Source organism: Macrotis lagotis, chromosome X (genome assembly GCF_037893015.1).
Source record: "Macrotis lagotis isolate mMagLag1 chromosome X, bilby.v1.9.chrom.fasta, whole genome shotgun sequence".
NCBI lineage: Eukaryota > Metazoa > Chordata > Mammalia > Peramelemorphia > Peramelidae > Macrotis > Macrotis lagotis.
In genome coordinates, this window is record NC_133666.1 from 14628435 (window position 1) to 14634743 (window position 6309).

The window sequence follows — 6309 nt, forward strand, 5'->3', positions numbered from 1 at the left end:
GAAGCATTTCTTCATATGAATATAGACAGTTTTAATTTCTCCATCTGGAAAGTGCCTGTTTATTTCTTTTTATATCTTGACTACTCATAAATTTTACTCAATTATTTATATATTTAAGGAATGAATCTATTATCAGTATCAGTTTTCTGCATTGCTTCTAAATTAGTTTGCATTGGTTTCATATATGCAAAATTTTTTTCTTACTTTAATGTAATAAAAGCAATCAGTTTTTCATTTTACACTGTTTTCTGTCTCTTGTTTGGTCATGTAATCCTCCTTTTTGCATAGATCTGACAGATAAACTATTCTTTGTTCTCCTAATTGGCTTGTTGTAACACCCTTTATGTCTTAATGTTGTGTCCATTTCAACTTCATTTTGGAAGAGGGTGTGAGATGTGGACTTACGCCTAGTTTCTGTCATGCTACTTTACAACATTCCCAGTAGTTTGTTTTACCAAATAGGAAGTTTTTATCCCAAAAGCTGGAGGCTTCGGGTTTATCAAACAATAAAATACGATATTCATTTATTACTTCTTTTGTACTTATTCTATTCCACTGATCCAACAATCTATTTATTAGCCAGTTCCAAATAATCTTAATAACTGCTGCCTTAGAATCTAATTCTAAATCGTGTACAGCTAGGCTACCTTCCTTTTATTTTTTCATTAATTCCTTTGATATTCTTGTTCTTTTGTTCCTCCAGATGAATTTTGCCACATTTGGTTTCTGATTTTAAAAAGTAATTTTTGAGAAATCTGATTAGTGTGACCACGAATACATAATTCGAGTTAACTAGAATGATAAGTCTTTTAAAGTAAGGTGTGAAAATACTTTTTTCACTACTTTTATTTTTCATGATTTCACTTGATAGTCTAGATGTCTTACTTTCCCCAATTTTGTTTCTTTATCAAGTTTTGCAAAGTATTGTCTTGGTAATTTGATTGTCATAGAAGTAAAAGTACAATTTAATTTTAGCAATGTTGTTATTTTTGCAACAGTAGTATGGCCTGGATTTGGGATTTAGACTGTTCATTTTTTTTAAATTGGTATTTTATAATTGAATCTATGGAATTTATTTCTTTGTGTGTGTTTTGAGAGGTTTAATGTCTAATAGTTATTGCATTTTGTAGTTATTTCTGACAAGACTTCCCTTTCTCCTTTCTTTTGTATTGTTCTTATAATAAAATTGAATTACTGTTGATTTTGGGGAATTTATTGTGGAGCCTAGACATTTCTTGACTATTAATTGCTTCAATTAGTATCTTTACAGAGGACAGAGACAAGGTGGCAGAGTAAAGGAAGGGACTTCTCGGGCTTTCCTCCAAACCATTCCAAATACCTTTCAATAATGACTCTAACCAAATTCTAGAGTGGCAGAATCCACAAAAAGACTTAGTGAAATAATTTTTCAGCCCAAGACAATTTGGAAGGGTCTGTTACATCTGGGTTAGACAAGGCATTCAGTACAGCCTGGTTTTACCCAGAGTAAATGGGCTCCAGCCCTCCAGTAACAGACCGTGGAGCACTTGGGTCCAGGTGGTGAAAGTTTCCAGATCTCTCAGTCCAGAGATTGCCAAGTACAATTGGGAAGGTCTGTAGGAAGGTCAGTGCAGGCCTCACTGTAGACATGGTCCCAGGAGCAATCCTAGGGAGACACTCAGTAGTTGCTTCCAGAGCACTCAATCCAGGAACAGGAAGGGGGTTGTGGGAGACTGCAGAGGTCTCTTTGCTATTCCTGAGTCAGGACTCTATTGCCTTCACCCATACACATATGCAGGTCTTGGTCTGAGATCTCATTCTCAGGAAGAGGAGCAAAAGTACAGTAGAGCTGACTGGTTGCAGTGAAGCAGGAACTCTCCTCACAGTTCCAGGGCAGAAAGCAGTGCTTGTGGTCATCCAAAGACCAGAGCACAGGCCAGAGGAGGAGACATAGGCTCTCATGAAACCTTCAAAGAATTGAGAACTTGCAGTTACCTGGATGGGGGCTGTCCCTGAAAACAGCTACAAAAACCCTCAAAAGCTTGGGACAGTGCATCCTCCACCCTGGAAGCAGAGCCTCACCTTAAAAAAGAGTTAAAATCAAGTCATATTATTCAATTACGAAATACGAATTTAAATATATGAACAATCTAAATCCCAAACCCAGGTCATACAAATGTTGTAAAAATGACAATGTTACCAAAATTAAATACTTTCAATGTCGTGACAACCAAATTATGAAGATAATACTTCCCAAAACTTGATAAAACAAGAAAATTGGGAAAAGTAATATATTGAGGATATCAAGGGAAATCATGAAAAGAAAAGAAGTGCAAAAGTATTTGCAGACCTTCCTTTAAAAGAGTTATTATTCTACTTAAGTAGAATTATGTATTAGGGGTCACACTAGTGAGATTACTCAAAAATTATTTTATAGAATTAGAAAAAGTGGTGGGAAAATTCATCTGGAGAAACAAAAGAACAAGAATATCAAAGGAATTAAAGAAAAATATAAAAGGAAGCCATACAAGATTTAGAATTATATTCTAAGGCAGCATTTACTAAAATTGTATGGAACTGGCTAATAAATACAATGTTGGGTCAGTGGAATAGAATAAGTACAAAAGAAGTAATAAATGAATACTGTACTTTATTGTTTGGTAAACCAAAGACTCCAACTTTTGGGATTAACATCAAGTTATTTGATAAAATAAAAACTCCTGGGAATGCTGTACCATAGCATGACAGAAACTAGGTATAAGTCCACATCTCACACCCTCTGCCAAAATGAGGTTGAAATGGGTACAAGATCAAGACATAAAGGGTGTTATAGCCAGTCAGTTAGGAGAACAAAGACTAGTTTATGTGTCATATCTATGCAAAAGGAAGGATTATATGACCAAACAAGAGACAGAAAGCAGTGTAAAATGCAAAACTGATTGTTTTTATTACATTAAAGTAAAAATAGTTTTGCTCATATGTGGGAAATGATTGATTTGGGAAAAGTGAGAGACTAATCCACTGTTGGTAGAGTTGTGAACTGATTCAACCATTCTGCAGAGCAATTTCAAACTATGCCCCAAAAAGAATAAAACTGTGCACACCCTTTGATCCAACAATAACACTACCAGAAATTGACCTACTCATATTTCCTTACAGATCCATAGTATTACATCAATTTTATATATCACAATTTGTTAAGTCATTCCCAAAATGAGGGATATTCTCTCAATTTCCAGTTCTTTCCCATACAAAAAAAAATATTTTCCAGCATGTCTCTTTTCCTCTTTTTATGATCTCTTTGAGATACAGACCTGGTAGTGGTATTGTTGGATCAAAGGGTGTGCACAATCATTTCCCAGATTGATCAGTTTTGTCAGATTACTCAATCTGATACCTCAGAGGTACATCAGAATTATTTTTAATTTGTATTTCTTGAATCAATAGGGTTTTGAAGCATTTCTTCATATGTATATAGACAGTTTTAATCTGTCCATCTGGAAAGTGCATGTTTATAACTTTTTATATCTTGACTTCTCATAAATTTTACTTGATTATTTATGTATTTAAGGAATGAATGTATCATCAGTACCACTAGATGGAAAAATTGTTTCCCAGTTTTCTACATTGCTTCTAACTTAGTTTGCATCGGTTTTACATGCAAGGCAATGGGGTTAAGTGGCTTGCCCAAGGCCATACAGCTAGGTAATTATTAAGTGTCTGAGTCAGGATTTAAACTTGGGTACTCCTGACTCCAGGACCAGTGCTCTATCCACTGCACTGCCTAGCTACCCCTAAGGCCTTAATGTAAAGAGGAAGAAACCGAGCACCAGGCCATGGAAGTAACTTGTCCATTCCAAACTAAAGATCCCAGCTGGAAGGGAAGTCCCAGGTAATCTGGTCAACCCCACTCAGTGCATCGAGTATAAGAATGATGCCAAGACAGATGATGAGTCTTGCCTGAGATTACCCATTTATCTGGGGTCTTAGGCTGTATTACAGCTCAGTTATTGGGTCTCTGCAGTTCTACAATGGAGCCATTGCTGCTTCCTATACCCTGATTTCTCTACATGTTTTAAAAGTGAAATGAAAGTCATGAGTGGTGTCTTAAGCGAAAAATTGAGTTTTCTCCAAATATCAAGTTTAAGAAAAATTTAATACATTCAATTGATAGTCATTGGCCTGAATATAATTCATTGACTTCTTATCTAAATGAACTCTGTATGTAAGTAAATATATATGTAAGTAATTTATATAATAAATAAGTAAATGTCTGGAAACCAGTTTTGCATTTTGATGAAATGTGAAGTTTGCAAGACTTTTCATAAAAGTTTAAGTTATAAAATCCAGGGCTTCTAAAAATCACCAGGTCAGACACAGAGATTATGGAAAATATCTATAGTAATTCTATCATGGAAACAACTCATATGCTGTGATACTCATACATGCATCAGAGCTGGCCTCGGGTATCATGGTTATGCCACTGTCCTACTATAAACTCTGAAGAAATTTTATTAGCTGGTGTATGTCAAATACTTAGTATCTACTCCTGAGTTAGCTTAACATAACTGAACACAGGCATAGATAGCAATGTTCCAAGTAACATGATTAAAGAGTAAAAGTACATATTGTCTTTAAAACATGGACTCAAGGTATATGTACTTCCTGATAAAACTCATTCATAGGGGCAGCTAAGGTGGTACAGTGGATAGAGCATAAGAGGATAAGGGAGGTACTCTCTGGGGTGGATAAGGAATAGGAGGCAAGATAGAGGGCAGAAGTAAATTACATGTTTATCCATCATTTTTGAAGAAGACAACAACATCAGGGAGATGATGCCATGACACGCACATGAATTGAATTTGAGAGACTAAATTTGTGTTTAGTCATTGGTTTAATTTTCTCCTTCAGAGCCATCTGGGTCCAGTGACCAGATATGAATCAGAATGCTCAGGATTAAGTGACTTGCCCAAGGTCACATAACTAGTAACAGTCAAGTGTCTGAGGAAAGTCTCAAACTCCAGTCCTCTTGACTCCAAGCCTAGTACTCTAGTGCCACCTATCTGCCCTTAGAATTAAATTAGAGTGAGGATGGTTAGAGTAAATAGGGCTAGAAGAGTAATGGCAAAAAAATAAAAAGGAAAGAAATATACAAGAAGAAATTATGATATACAATGAGAATGATATGTAACATCCAAAATTTAGAAACAGATAACAGAACTATCTGGCACTAACTAAAAAATGGAGAGGTGTATTAGTGCAACAGCCTAGACATACACTACCCAGGAGCAAAAAACATTAATACATTTGTGTTTGATAAATGTAAAGATTTAAGTTTGGGGAATAAGAATTCATTATTTGAAAGAAAACATTGAGAAAACTGGAAAACAGTCTGGTAGGTATTGGGCATAGATCAATATATTAAACTATGATAAGGTCAAAATGGTTATGTAAAGGGAGATATCACAAGAAAAGAACAAGGCACATATCTCTCAGAATCGTAGATAGGAAAATAATGTGAAGATGAAATAGATAGCACTGTTGAGGCCTTACTTTCTCCTCCAGAGACATCTAGTCCAGTGGCCAGATACGGATTTGACTGGAGATAGCCCTGGATGCAGTGGGAGACCCTGGTCTTTTTAAGATAAGATCTTTAGGGTGGTTAGGTTGCACAGTGGATAGAGCACAAATCAGTAGTATCTTACTTCAAATGTGAGTCCAGACACTTAATAATTACCTAGCTGTGTGGCCTTGGGCAAGACCTAAAAAGAGAAAAAAAAGATCTTTAGGGATTCTCAGCTCTGAGTGAGGCAAAGTCTATTCTGTGATCAAAGTAGATAAAGGAGAAAGAAATGCTTCTCATAATAGGCTCTTTTATGTCGTCAAAATAAATCAATCTGGAAGGAGTAGATCCTTAATGTCTTTGGACAAAACAGGAACAATTACTACTTACATTCATTCTGAGTCAGTGAGAGAGACACCAATGACCAAATAAGGTTGGCCTTGGATCTCTTGTTTAAAATTATACAGTTTATAGGTGTGCTAGCATGTATGTTTTTGTATAGCTACAAGCATTTTGTTATAGACTTCTCTAGGATGGGGAAAAGAAAGGAAAATACACACAGAAAAATCTGGATTGCATTGAAAACACATGGAGAAAGTCTTATTTCAAAGGATTTTTTATTGAAATCAAAAACTTCCAAATTTATGGTTTTATATTGAATCATTTATATTGAATCATTTCTTATACTAATAAGATTGAAATTTTCTTTTACTCTTCATTTTTTATTTAAAAATGAATAAAAATAAAAATATTAATGTTAAAGACAT